The sequence below is a fragment of the Petromyzon marinus genome, chromosome 31 (genome assembly GCF_048934315.1).
Source record: "Petromyzon marinus isolate PM22_M1 ecotype Great Lakes invasive population chromosome 31, UKy_Petmar_22M1.pri1.0, whole genome shotgun sequence".
In the NCBI taxonomy this organism is placed as follows: domain Eukaryota; kingdom Metazoa; phylum Chordata; class Hyperoartia; order Petromyzontiformes; family Petromyzontidae; genus Petromyzon; species Petromyzon marinus.
The window spans coordinates 2,860,474-2,875,863 of record NC_133697.1 but is presented as its reverse complement, the minus strand read 5'-3'; the positions used below and the strand labels follow the sequence as shown (position 1 = coordinate 2,875,863).

Below are 15,390 nucleotides of genomic sequence, written 5' to 3'. Positions count from 1 at the left end.
CTTTTGTGCTTTTTAATGGCATCGCAAATTACATCAGAATATGTTTCCTGTGACATAATTCCTTGTTATCTTGAATTCGTAATGTTACAATTCTTAAGATGAATCCAGAACCTTGGCCAATGAGAAATACCATTGGGCAAGAATTTTTTACGTAAATATCTTGCTGTGAAACAAGTAACTTACGTCTTCCCAGAATCCAGCTGCAATCAACTGACTATAATTGAAGTTCTAGTTGGAATTCATACAAATGGTACTCAAGACACCAGTATAATTTTCCCACATACATTCTAACGTAATAATGAATTATAGATGTGAACTAGATCTACGGTTGCCACACAATACCTCCTGACTATATAGCTTTTAGAGTATCACTAGTATTTTTTGGGTCTTTCGGTAAAGTCGCATAGATAGAAAAAATAATAACCATAAAAAATAAAAATAAAGTGAATACAAATAATAAAAATATCACGACGTTTTGATCGCTACAGGCAATCGTCATCAGGAGAAAAAGAGAGGGGGGAAGCTGCTGATGCAGGCTGTTTTAAAGGTTTGAAATGGGTGTAGCCCAGAGGTCATAAACAAAGTTGGGCGGGCTAGTGATGTTAAAGTGAGAAATTTGCATGTAAATGTAAGATGAGGGCCCAGAGGTGGCCATTGTATTGTAAGAGATTAGCATATCAATGTAAGATCGCAGAGCTTCTGCCACATGGAGGACACGAGCAACGGCAGCTGTGTTAGTGCGAGACATTTAACCTGTTAATATAAAATCAGAAAGTCGAAAATAACTGCTAACATCGGAAGGTAGGATGGAAACATCACAGCCAGTTATGACTTAAACTGGTTAATAACGTCCTTCCAATGATTTCTTAGTTTGTACCCATCTTCTCGGTAGAAATTGTGTCTGTGTTTATATATCTTGTTGATAGCCAGTGGCTTTGCAGAGATCCTTCGTCTTGGAGAAATCAATTTCGTGTGAGCCCACCGCATTAAAACAATGATCAGCCACGGCTGAGGTATTGGTCCTACCCTGTTTCAGATCTGCCTTATGTTCTCGAATACGGTCCGAGACATGACACTTAGTTTCCCCAATGTAACTACTGCCGCAGACGCAGCTTAGTTTGTCGACGCCGGGGTATTGCATGTCAGGGATCACATCCTTCACAGATGGGATCAGATCACTAATTTTATGTGCTGTGTTAAATCTAACCTGGATCCTGTTTGCTCATGATTTTGGAAATCATTTGGTGACCCCTGCTATGTATGGCAAGGTGATGGTTTTGATTGGGTCCTCAGATGGTTCTTTCCCAACGGTTGGGTGATAGCTTTACGGATTTTGTAGTCTGAATATCCATTCATATTGAGGGCTTGGTGTACATGTTCCAGTTCATTGGCTAGGTGGTGATGGTCGGAAATACATCGAGCTCTATGGTGTAGCGTTTTGATGAGGGAATTCTTCTGGGATGGATGGTGGTGGGAGTCAGGTTTTAGGTAGGCATCCGTATGGGTGGCTTACCTGTAGACAATGTCCCATTGAGCCATCTGGTCTCTTTTCGATTAAAACATCCAAGAATGGTAATTTGCCATCCTTTTCCACCTCCATGGTGAATTTGATGGCTGGGTGTATGGAATTGATGTGGTTGAGGAATTGGTTCAGAGCTGGTAGGCCATGTGGCCAGATGATGAACGTGTAATCTATGTACCTCTTCCACAAGGACGAACGTCGAGTGGATGCCTGGATGGCATCTGTCTCAAAATTTTTTTTTTCCATGAAAACATTGGCTACAACTGGAGATAAGGGAGAATCCATGGGGGTTACTTCAACGTGTTTGTAGATTGTACCTTTCCAGGTGAAGTAAGTGTTGGTGAGGCAGTGTCTAACCAGGGCCTGCACATCAGCATTCAGTCTTTATTGGACCAAATCTTAAATGATTGCAATGGTGTCAGGCACAGGAACTTTGGTAAACCAAGATACTACATCGAAACTAATGAGCAAATCATCTGGACATAATGAGATGTCCTTAATTAACAATACCAAGTGAGCTAAGTACAGCTGAGGTGGTCTTACCAGTGAATGGTTGTACGGTCTCAGACAAAAATCGCGGAGACAATAGAACGAAATGGATTTTTGGTAAGCCAATTAATCTGGGTGGTCAAGCAGCAGAGGGTTTTAAGGAAAACCACTTGGTTGGTTCGATTAAAGATGTCGAATTAGTCATGATATTGTTGGTTTTCGTATCCAAGCGGGATCTCTATTGACTTTGGTATAGCTACTGTAAAGGAGAGCCGACACAAGGTTGCAAGGGGTTTGTCTTTAATCGCTTCTCCCAGTCCACACTCGTCCCCAGCCTTCTCGATCCGTTTCCCGCCAATTCTCTTTTTCCCGCAGCTGCTTGGCGGGCCTCCCTTAAATAAAAGAGGGACGCCTTTAGTGCCTTTGGTCATGCGTCGGCTCTCGCGGGAATGTTCGTCAGCTGCACCTCAATAGGCGGAACGGGATCTTTTCCGTACATCAGGAAAAACGGCGAGAACCTCATTGCTGTGTGCAGGGCCACCCTGTACGCCGCTAAGACCAACGGGATGTGGAGGTCCCAGTCAGAGTGGTTTTTGTCCACCACTTGGGACAGCATGACCGCTATGGTGCAGTTAAGCCGCTCCACCATCCCATCGGTCTGGGGATGATTGGACCTTTTTAATGCCCAGGATAGAGCAGACGTCCTTTAGTAGCTGCGAGGAGAAATTCCTGTCTTGATCCGTGAGCAACCGCTCCGGTGCCCCCTTATCAAGAACATAGCCCCCCACGAAGGCATCGGCAATGGCCTGTGCCTTTTGGTCTGGGAGGGCCTACGCCATGGGCCACCTCGTACAGTACTCGACTCCAACCAATAGGTGTGTATTTCCCCATGGCGTGACCGGCAGTGGTCCCAGCATGTCCAACGCGAGCAATTCGTTAACCCTCGCCACCGTGATGGGCTGCAGGGGTGCCCGGGTTACCCGGGGTGGTGGCTTCCGCTGCGCGCATTCGACGCAGGTAGCGACCCATCGGTGCATGTCAGCGGTCATGCCTGGCCAGATGTACCGACCCTGTTATGTGGACAGTATCTTCTGCCCCGCCAGGTGTAGCAGCTGGCGGCAGTGCACGTCCATGACCAATTGTCGACGCAGCGACTCCGAAACCACCAGGCATCGCTGGCGTCCTGCCGGGTCCAATCGCATGAGGAGGTCCTCCCATATGACGTACTCCTCCCCCCCCTGCCTCCACTGTGGCGCGTAGCGCTCGCACGGGGGGCCTCCTCCTGCTGTAGTCGTCTCCAATCGTCCAAGGTTAGCCCCAGGTCGTGGTCGGTCAGCTGGACCTCACCCTGTGCACCCCCTGCCGTGTGTATGGGAGCAATGACCGTTCCCTCCGGCCTCGCCTCCTTGCAGCGTACCGCGCCTGTGGTGCATGCACAAGGGCCCTGGGGCGCCAGCCGGGACAATGCTCTATCCACCTGGCCGGCTGGTCGATGCGGAGCGAATACTGCAAGGCCGTATGGTCAGTGCGGACCGTAAATTTGCGACCATACAGGTAGGGTCGAAATTGCTGCACCAAGTGGACAACCCCGAAAAGCTCCCTACGTGTGATGCAGTAGCGCTGCTTCACTGATGACAGCACGCGACTGCCGTAGGCGATAACCACCTCCCGACCCTGCTGGATTTGTGACAAGACGCTACCGATGCCCACATCGCTGGCGTCCGTGTCCAGGATAAAGGGGAGGCCAAAATCCGGAAAGGCCGATGGTGGTGCATCTGTCAGACGCGAGCGCAGCTGCTGGAATGCCTCCTCCTCCAGATGTCCCCAATAAAACCTTCTGGTTCTTCACCGTCAACACGTGCAAGGGCTTTGCAATGGTTGTGAAGTTGGGTATGAACCGGCGGTAGTAGGACACGAAGCCCACAAACCTGCGTACCTCTGGAATTGTCATGGGAACAGCCCAGGCCCTCACTCAGGCCGTCTTTTCTGGGTCTATAGCCACTCCAGACTCACTGACAACGTGGCCCAAGTAGCGTTACGGACGACTGCATAAGGTGGCACTTCGACGGGTTGAGCTTCAAGTTCGCGTTCCGGAACCGCAGGAATACCTGACGCAGTTGGCCAGTGTGTTCATCGAATGATCGGCTGAAGACAATGACGTCCAGGGAGATTAGGCACGTATCCCATTGGAGGCCTGCTAAGGCCAACTCCATTAAGCGTTGGAACGTCGCCGGTGCAGTCTGGAGGCCCATAGGCAGGCAGTTGAACTCGAACAGGCCCTGTGGTGTCCGGAACGCTGTTTTAGGCCTGGAGTCTGCGTCCAGTGGGACCTGCCAGAAACTGGATAATAAATCCAATGTACTGCAAAATTTTGCTCCTGCCAATGCATCAAGTGTGTCGTCGATACGTGGTAGGGAATATGGGTCGGCAAGCGTGACAGCATTGAGGCGGCGGAAGTCCACGCAGAATCTCAGTGACCTGTCTGATTTCTTGACTAGGACCACCGGTGCCCCCCAGGGACTCGAGGATGGGGAAATGATGTCGGCCCGCAGCATCTCCTGTACTGCTTGTTGAATGTGCCCTTTTTCCATTGGGCTCATTCTATATGTGTTTTGGCGCAGGGGTGCGGCGTCTCCTTGTTGTGATGGTGCTGCAACAGATGTGTGCATCCTGGGTCGAACGGTCCCCGGCTGAACACGTGCTTATGGTCGGGCGGCAAATCCGGCTTAGGCTCTGCCAGCTGGTCCATCCACGAGTCGTCCCCTCTATCCTCGGACTGACTGATGCTTCCCACAAGCTCTGGCTCCTAGTGACAAGAGACTAACGTGGGCCAGAACCGTTCCCGCCTGCACCGTCACTGCTCTGTTCGAGGTGTTCAGCACTTGAATGAACAGATGCTGGTTCCCCTGGAGAATAGTTTCGGCCCCCACCAGTGCGTGGCGATCCGTGGCGGCTGGCGCCGGAGACACCAGGATGGGTGAGTGGCCGGGCTGTCATGAGGTAGGCCCGATATTGCAGCGGTATCAGCATCTCGGCTGCCGGGGGAATGGAGACAGACTCACTGACCAGAGCCTGCACGTAGGGTACGCCCCGGCCGGCCCCCTCCGCCTTTAGGAAATGGAGATGTATTCCCTGGACTTCCACCCACCCATTGGCCAGATCGATTTTCATAGTCCGTCCCCAACAGGCAGGGTACGGGCAGTGTTGCGGACACAAGGATGGGTCTTGCTACTGAAAGCTGCCCAATCTGTATCGGGGCTTCAACCTGGCCCAGGAAGCCCGTACTCCCCCCATTTACTGCGATGAATGTCGTCTTTGACGGGGACTAAAGGCCGTTTTTTATCCGGCAGCATCTCGTGCATGATGCTCGATGATTGTGGCCGATGCCCCCATGTCAACCAAGATGCGTGCCGACACTCCCACGATTGCACCGACCAGGACCCGAGGCTCCCAACGCGGCCGCTACCACCCACCTTGCCAGATTCCTCCATTGTATGGCTGAGTCCGGCCACTGACCAGGCGGCGGCTCACTATCCTGCGGTGTATGGCGAGGTGACGGGGGATGGATGTGAACGGGCCGAAGATGGGGTTCCCTCCTTTAGGGTGTGTCGCAGCAGGGTAAATGCGCCCTGGTTACGTGGGGTAGGCTCCGGCCGTGACGTCACCCCCGGCCGTGACACCATCCCCGGCCGTGACATCACTTCCGACCGCGACGCCACTTCTGTCCGCGACGTCACGTCCGCCCGTGACTCGATTCCTGTCCCCGTCGCGGCCCCTGTCCCCATCGCGGTCCCCGGTACCGTCGCGGTCCCCGGCCCCGTTGCGGTCCCCGGCCCCGTAGGGGTCCCCGGCCCCTTCGCGGTCCCTTGCCCCGTCGCGGCCCCCTGCCCCGGCCCCATCGCTGTTCCCGGCCCCGGCCCCGTCGTGGTCCCCGGCCCCGGCTCCGTCGCGATCCCCGGCCCCATCGCGATCCCCGGCCACCGACTAGGACGGTGGAGCCCGGACAAGATGGCGTCACTCGCCTGGTTCCTGTCGGTGTTCGGCCCTGGCAGGTTCCAGGTGGAGTTGGCTGTCTCCGGCTCCGTGCGGCACCCCCTCGCCACATGCCCCTCTCGACCGCAATGGTGGCAGACCCACGGGGCGTTTCGTCGAGGTGGCTCGGCGCACTGTTGTAGAGGCGGCTGCCAGCGGTGCGGTGGCTGGTCGTGCCCCTGGTCTCTCTGCTCCGCCAGCCCCCGGATCGCCGCGTAGACTTCCCGCATCTTGTGAATGTGATTAAATATATAAAACTTAACCCTAATGATATTCTGGTGAGTTTTGATGTGATTTCTCTATTCACAAAGGTTCCAGTGAACGAGTCACTTAAATTACTTGATACACTAGTATAGAATACATGTTTCCCAAAAGATATCCCGAAACTAGCTGATAATTATATTCTTGGTTCTTTCGGTAAAGTCACGTTGAAGGGAAACAATAAAATAATAAAATATATGTAAAACAATTAAATTCTCACGACATTTCGACTGTAACACAAACAGTCATCATCAGGTGTGAAAACCAACGGCAATAAACATTTGAAAGAAGTGGCGGTTTGTATTTATTTATTTTTAAACGGTGCTTGCATTTATTTATTTTTAAGCGTTGGCACCATGGATAGCGATTTGACAGTTTGTTTAGAAGGACGAGTCCATCTATGTTCGGAAAAGAGGAGGGGGGAGACGAAAATTTAATGTATGCTGTCTGAAAGCCACCGTAAGCGTGAACAACCAATTAAGACCCGAAATGGTTTATCAAATCCTTCCAATGATTGCTAAGCCAGAATCCATCTTCTCGGTTGAAATTATCTCTGTGTTTATATATGTGGATAGCCTCATGAACAAATCTTTCATGGTAGCCCGATGGCTTGCAAAGAACCTCTGTCTTGGAGAAGTCAATGTCATGTGAGCCCACTGAATTATAACAGTGATCTGCCAAGGCCGAGGTGTTGGTCCTACCGTGTTTAAGGTCTGCTTTGTGTTCACGAATGCGGTCTGAGACATGTCGTTTGGTTTCTTCATGGTTTGAGTGATAGCTTTGCAGATTGTATAGTCGGAGTAACCATTAGCCTTAAAAGCTTGGTGTACGTGCTTGAGTTCACTGCCTATGTGTTCCTGGTCGGATATGCATTGGACTCTATGGTGCAGAGTCTTGATGAGATAATTCTTCTGTGATGGATGGTGGTGTTCACGCTTTCGGTGGCTTTCAGACAGCATACATTAAATTTTAGTCTCCCCCCTCCTCTTTTCCGAACATAGATGGACTCGTCCTTCTAAACAAACTGTCAAATCGCTATCCATGGTGCCAACGCTTAAAAATAAATAAATGCAAACACTGTTTAAAAATAAATAAATACAAACCGCCACTTCTTTCAAATGTTTCTTGCCGTTGGTTTTCACACCTGATGATAACTGTTTGTATTACAGTTGAAAGGTCGTGATAATTTTATTGTTTTATATATTGTATTATTTTGTTTCCCTTCAACGTGACTTTACCGAAAGAACCAAGAATATGAATCACTGCAGTTACGAAAGCTTTAAATCAAAATTTAGCTGATAATTGTTTAAATAACACTTCTTATGGAGAGGTGATTTCTATAAACAGAAGGAAGGAGCCGCAATGGGCTCTCCTTTATCTCCCGCTATAGCAAATCTGTACATGGAAAACTTTGAAACAAGAGCACTTGCCTCGAGTACATTAAAACCATCTTTTTGGTTTAGATATGTTGATGACACTTTGGTTGTCCGGCCACATGGTAAAAATGCACTTAATGATTTTCTAAATCATCTCAATGCACAAAACCCAGCCATCCAGTTCACCATGGAAATGGAGGTGAATAACAGACTCCCGTTCCTAGATATTTTGCTGGGGCATGGTCTAAATGGCAAAATAACACAGCATTTACCGAAAGCAAACGCACACTGATGCCTTTCTGAATGCAGATTCACATCACCCAGCTCAGAAATCCTCTCTTATCAAGACACTCATACATCGGGCTAAAACAGTGTCAGATGGTGAAAGTCTAGTGAGATAGATTAAACATGTTAAAGAAGCACTAAGACAGAATGGCTACAATAATGCTCAAATTAACAGAGCCAAATCACGAACGCAAAGAAACACTGCTGAAAGAAATAAGATTGTTCAAACAATTAAAATACCATACATCTCAGAAGTAACTGACAAATTAGCCCATGTTCTGCAAAAGCAAACCATTAAAGTAAGATTTGGTACAGTACACAAAATTCAAAACTGGTATCTGGCACTAAAGACAAATTGCCTAAATTATCAACAGAAGGTGTTTATCGGATTAATTGTTTATGTGGCAGATGCTACAGTGAGGGAAAAAAGTATTTAATCCCCTGCTGATTTTGTACGTTTGCTCACTGACAAAGAAATGATCAGTCTATAATTTTAATGGTAGATTTATTTGAACAGTGAGAGACAGAATAACAACAAGAAAATCCAGAAAAACGCATGTCAAAAATTTTATAAGTTGATTTGCATTTTAATGAGGGAAATAAGTATTTGACCCCCTCTCAATCAGAAAGATTTCTGGCTCCCAGGTGTCTTTTATACAGGTAACGAGCTGAGATTAGGAGCACACTCTTAAAGGGAGTGCTCCTAATCTCAGCTTGTTACCTGTATAAAGACAACTGTCCACAGAAGCAATCAGTCAGATTTCAAATTCTCCACCATGGCCAAGACCAAAGAGCTCTCCAAGGATGTCAGGGACAAGATTGTAGACCTACACAAGGCTGGAATGGGCTACAAGACCATTGCCAAGTAGCTTGGTGAGAAGGTGACAATTGGTGCGATTATTCGCAAATGGAAGAAACACAAAAGAATCCCTTGGCCTGGGGCTCCATGCAAGATCTCACCTCGTGGAGTTGCAATGATCATGAGAACGGTGAGGAATCAGCCCAGAACTACACGGGAGGATCCTGTCAATGATCTCAAGGCAGCTGGGACCATAGTCACCAAGACAACGATTGGTAACACACTACGCCGTGAAGGACTCAAATCCTGCAGCGCCCGCAAGGTCCCCCTGCTCAAGAAAGCACATATACATGCCCGTCTGAAGTTTGCCATTGAACATCTGAATGATTCAGAGGACAACTGGGTGAAAGTGTTGTGGTCAGATGAGACCAAAATGGAGCTCTTTGGCATCAACTCAACTCACTGTGTTTGGAGGAGGAGGAATGCTGCCTATAACCCCAAGAACACCATCCCCACCGTCAAACATGGAGGTGGAAACATTATGCTTTGGGGGTGTTTTTCTGCTAAGGGGACAGGACAACTTCACCGCATCAAAGGGACGATGGACGGGGCCATGTACCGTCAAATCTTGGGTGAGAACCTCCTTCCGTCAGTCAGGGCATTGAAAATGGGTCGTGGATGGGTATTCCAGCATGACAATGACCCAAAACACATGGCCAAGGCAACAGGAGTGGCTCAAGAAGAAGCACATTAAGGTCCTGGAGTGGCCTAGCCAGTCTCCAGACCTTAATCCCATAGAAAATCTGTGCAGGGAGCTAAAGGTTCGAGTTGCCAAACGTCAGCCTCGAAACCTTAATGACTTGGAGAAGATCTGCAAAGAGGAGTGGGACAATCCCTCCTGAGATGTGTGCAAACCTGGTGGCCAACTACAAGAAACGTCTGACTTCTGTGATTGCCAACAAGGGTTTTGCCACCAAGTACTAAGTCATTCTAGATTTGAAGCTTGTCATGTTTTGCAGAGGAGTCAAATACTTATTTCCCTCATTAAAATGAAAATCAATTATAACATTATTGACATGCGTTTTTCTGGATTTTTTTGTTGTTATTCTCTCTCACTGTTCAAATAAACCTACCATTAAAATTATAGACTGATAATTTCTTCGTCAGTGGGCAAACGTCCAAAATAAGCAGGGGATCAAATACTTTTTTCCCTCACTGTATATTGGACAGACAGGGCGTAACATCAGCGTAAGACTAAATGAACATCAAAGAAATATTAAATTATCTCAAACACAACTGTCGGCAGTGGCAGAGCATGCTTGTCAATAAGGACACTCAATTGACTTCGATAACGTTGAAGTGTTGTGTAAAACTAATTATTACTGGTCAAGACTAATTCGAGAATCCATTGAAATTCGGAGAAATACAAATAACTTGAATCATTCTGACAGCTACAGGCTTAGTGCGGCCTGGAAGCGTATTATTAAATAAAATATATAACACAATTACAATTCCTTATAAGAGAAACAATACCAATGAATAACAATTAAATGATTACCAATCTATTATATAATTACAATACCCTCCCCCTCTCTGCCTCAAATCACTGCACCTGAATGAATTAAATAATGACATAAGCCTGCTGCTCTATTTAAGACCGGGAGCAAAAGGAGAGCCTCACCATTCTGGCAAATTGCCCGATGAAGCTGGATGTAATTACCAGCGAAATGTCGTACTCAAATTTTTAATTATATTGATTCACTCTTCAACACACCGGTGGGCTAAAGTAGTGAACTATTCGTCCTTTGTAAATGTAACACATTTTTTACTATTCTTAGTTTTTTCGGTAAAGTCACGTTGGTGTCTACAAACTAAGTTGCCTCTGTGGTAGTAGTTACATTGGAGAAACCAAACGCCATATCTCGGACCGCATTCGTGAACATAAAGCAGACCTTAAACACGGTAGGACCAACACCTCGGCCGTAGCAGATCATTGTTCTAATTCAGTAGGCTCACATGCCATTGACTTTTCCAAGACGGAGGTTCTTTGTAAGCCATCTGGCTTCCATGAGAGATTCGTTCATGAGGCTATCCACATATACAAACACAGAGACAATTTCAACCGAGAAGATGGATTCTATCTTAGCAATCATTGGAAAGATTTGATAAATCATTTCAGTTCTTGATTGATTGTTCACGCTTACAGTGGCTTTCAGACAGCATACATAAAAACAAATTTCGTCTCCCCCCTCCTCTTTTAAAAAAATAGATGGACTAGTCCTGGCAAACAGCCAATCGTTGCGCGTGACGCAAACGTTATTTATATATATATAAATAAATAAATATGCCGTTTTCAAAATAAATTTATGCAAACCGACACACCTGATGATGACCGTTTGAGTTATGGTCGAAACGTCGTGAGAATTTTTATTTTTTATTTTTTTATATATATATTTTGTTATTTTGTTGTTTCTCTTCAACGTGACTTTACCGAAAAAACTAAGAATATGAATTACTGCAGTCACGAAAGCTTTAAATCAAAATTTACATTTTTTACTGTTTGGCCGTGTCGGGTGGTGGAGGGTTACGACACGTAAATAACGCGATCTAACCCAAAACCTTTATTATGAATAATATTGGTCGCGAAAGCCTACGTGTTAAACTGACTAACACAGCCGCCGTCGCTCGTGTTATCGGTGGTGGCGGCTCTGCGATCTTATATTGACATGCTAATCTTTCACAAGACAATGGCCACCTCCGCGCCCTCGTCGTGGAGGTAGCTCTCCGATCTTACATTTACATGCAAATTAATCACTTTAACATCACTAGCCCCGCCCACTTTGTTTATGAACCCTGGACTACACCCTTTTCAAACCTTTAAAACAACCTGCCTCAGCAGCTTTCCTCCTCTTTTTTTCTCCTGATGACGATTGCTTGTGTTGTGATCGAAATATGAATTCCTGCAGTCACGAAAGCTTTAAGTCAAGTATCACTAGTCTATATTTAAATTTTACTGTACACAGCCTGTAAAGTTTGCTATATATATTTTTACAATCATTCATTTTACTTTGCAACTCAGCTTCACATTCATGTTGGTGAAACGATAAGAGTAGCATCCATCTCATGTCTTGATCCATAGTGTTGAATCAATTTGCAAAGTTGTGCATTCCCTTCACACATGGGACAACCTCTGGCCTATTGACATGCACAATTGCAGGTGGCTTTAATGCTTTTCATAAAAAGCTAATATTTAATTCGCTTCTTTTTTGCTTACATTTGAACATTGCTAATACTCTAACAGCTGATCTAACTTTATTGGATGTATAATTCCTTCCCTGGAGACTGACCAAATCCTTCTAAAACCACCACGGGTGCTTTCCATTGGTGTCCTTCTGTGATAGCCCAGTCCGCTATGAGCCCACTCCAAGATATCTGGGGGTTATCATTGACAAACGCCTGACCTTCAAGCCGCAAATACAACAGATCTGTGAAAAAAGCAAATCAAGAATCCCCCTTCGACAGGCAATTGTAAGATATACCTGGGGTGGCTCAGCTGATATGTTGCAAACCGCCACCCTCTCACCGATCTACTCAGTGGCAGAGTATTGTGCTTCAGCCTGGTCCGGGAGCTCATGCACAAAAATGCTTTGATGTACAATAAAATAATGCAATGCGCATTATAACTGGAACCCTGACACCGACGCTAATCCCCTGGTTCCCTGTTCTGGTGAACATTCTGCCATCAAATCTCTGCAGAGACATACAAACTGAAAAGGAGTTTACATGTTTTTTTGCCAACAGCAACCTGCGCATTGCATAAGATCTCAACAATGTACCTCCCGATTCCCCATTTGGGTTTGTGCTGTCACCATCCGAGAATCTTACCCAAATTCGGAAGAACACTGGCAAATAGTGAAACAACTCGGACACCCAGAATAAACACCTTATTAGAGATGCAAACATTGCACCTCCTGGCTTTGACATTCCTCGAAGACACTGGCATACCATCACCGCTTCAGAACATCAACAGGCCGATGCGCACATCTCCTTTGAATGGAAAATTAAAGACAAGCCACATTTCGACTGCTGCATTGCAAGCCAACCTATGAACCATATAGTAAACCACCTTAATCTATGCTGCGTCAGTGGAGGAATAGCAATATTACACGAACTATCTCCTGAAGTCCAGTCATGGCTAGCAGACTTCGACATTGGCATTTAGCTCCTGAACATTTCCAGATGCAAGGATAGACTAGAAACATAGTTTTTACTAATAATTTACTTTTAAAAAATGTTCCACTAGCAGGCCTTCACATTTTGCCTTTTGTGCATGTTTTTTTTAAATTAATACAACGTGTGTAAGCTTATGCATACTCTCAATACTTTGGCGATATATGTATTTTGCTGAGACGATATTACTGGCTAGCCTTGCATATGTATACACACAAAATGCTGAGGAAAAATAGCAAGCTAAGGCTGCAAGTTACTTCCTTCAAGATGCCTTGAAAAAAGTAGCCGCTATACTTAAAGCTAGTTAAAAAAAGTAATATTTAAAAATACTTTTTTAAACACGCTTTAATGAAATGTACCGTACTCGTAATGGCAGAACTCCACGACTCTAGGAAGTGGCCGCAAAGCTTGCCATAACTTAAGGGGCCGTGGTGATTTACAGCCGTCAGTTGAGCGTGGACAATTAGACCGAAGCCGAAACATAACATAAAAAATAATAAAAAAATGCTTTATTTTTTATTTAAATGATAGAATATAGTACTGTCATCAGTATGACATAAGTATACCAAGTTTGCAATCGATACCACATTGGGAAGTGGGTTAAAATTGAGTTGCAAGATTTGAGGATACGACAACAATAACAGAGTGAATTAATAGAAAGCGTGTAAAAATAATGTTTAAAAATATATATTTTTATTTTTTATGATATAATATAGTATTGTCATCAGTATGACATAAGTATACAAAGTTTGCAGTTGATACCCCATTGGGAAGTGGGGTAGGATATGACGACGACGACAAGAACAGAGTGAGTTAATAGAAAGCGTGTAAAAATAGCTTGCAACTGTATCCCATTCAAGATGTATTTTGCACTACATATCACTGAATAGCATTTAAAATCTACGATACACCACGTAACATTACTGTATACCATTACAAATGTCCTGTACACTACATAACATCACCCTACAGCATTTCAATATAACCTATAAAAGTTATGTGTTGTCTGTCCATCTGTCTGTCTGCCCGTCTGTCTGCGCACACGCGCTTGCGAGGGATTTGGTTGTGGGGTTTACGTAAAAATGTTTTGCCAGCTACCACGCCATCAGCCCCGCGGTGGGCAAGCGCTATTCCGTTTTCCCGTTCGCTACCTTTAAATTAGTAGAAATAGTGTTTTTTGGCGATTTCTATTTATTTATATAATTTTGCCGCCCGACACGGGACAAAGCACGCAATTGTGCATGCACGAAACGCTGACAGGAGTTGCCCCTCGCAACGATCGCTAAAAATGTTAATTCCCGTTAACAATGCTTAAAAAATATACACACAATGCTGAGATTCTAGATTTGATGCTTTCGTGACTGCAAGGATTTATACTTTTTGTTATTTTTGGTAAAGTCACGAAGGTAAAAAATAAACAAAATAAATGAAAACTAAATTAAATCACGACGTTTCGGGCACAACACAAGCGTCCTTCAGGTGGGGACAACGTAGCGAAAGCACCAACATGTAAGTGTGTCTCAGAGATGGTTGTGATGAGGGATTATATAGTTGTGGGGCATGGAGGGAGGGGGGGTGGGCATGGTGAGTGTGGGGTCGGGGTGTAGGCTGGGAGGAGAAGTTGCATAACTGAGGATGCACTGGGAGGCAACTGGTGGAGCCGAGATGGAGGCTTTGTGATGTAGATGGCAGAAGTAAATAAGCAAGCTAGGATTAAGCCGTCTTTTGTTATGCTGCCGGGTGGGTAAGTTAGAAAAGCGCAAGCTAACAACGTAAGGAGTTCAAACTGAAATGTGCAAGCTTCCACCATCTACATCACAAAGCCTCAGTCTCGGCTCCACCAGTTGCCTCCCAGTGCACCCTCAGTTTTGCAACTTCTCCTCCCAGCCCACACCCCGCCCCCACACTCACCATGCCCCCCCCCCCCTCCATGCCCCGCAACTATATAATCCCTCGTCACAACCATCTCTGAGACACACTTAAGTGTTTGTGCTTTCGCTACGTTGTCCCCACCTGAAGAAGGACGCTTGTGTTTCGCCCGAAACGTTGTGATTTAATTTATTTTGTTTATTTTTTACCTAAGTGACTTTACCGAAAAAAACAGAGCACAATGCTGAGGTTCATTCTTCACTGTCTTATATCCTCAATATCACCTCAATGCGTGCAGTTACTGATATAAAGTCCGTAGATATTAATATTATAGCGCTTACATGGTATCATTGCAGCACGGGTGGGGAGAGTGGCCTAGCCCCCAGCCTGGCAATGTGTCAGCTCCTCCGGCTGGGCAATCTAGGCGAGGCCGCGGGATCTGCACGAGACTAGGCCTCACCACGGCAATGTAAAGTACAATTTTATTTAATCTTCAGCTAAGAACTCAGGTTAATTGTTTACTATTA

The 15,390-nt window shown here is 45.8% G+C and overlaps 1 protein-coding gene across 4 annotated transcripts in view; it reads left to right on the top strand.

The window, feature by feature from the left end:
- LOC116947667 (cytosolic 5'-nucleotidase 1A) overlaps nucleotides 1-15,390 on the top strand; it is a 37,730-nt gene that overhangs the window by 11,462 nt on the left and 10,878 nt on the right. The gene's annotated exons all lie outside the window — the stretch shown is intronic.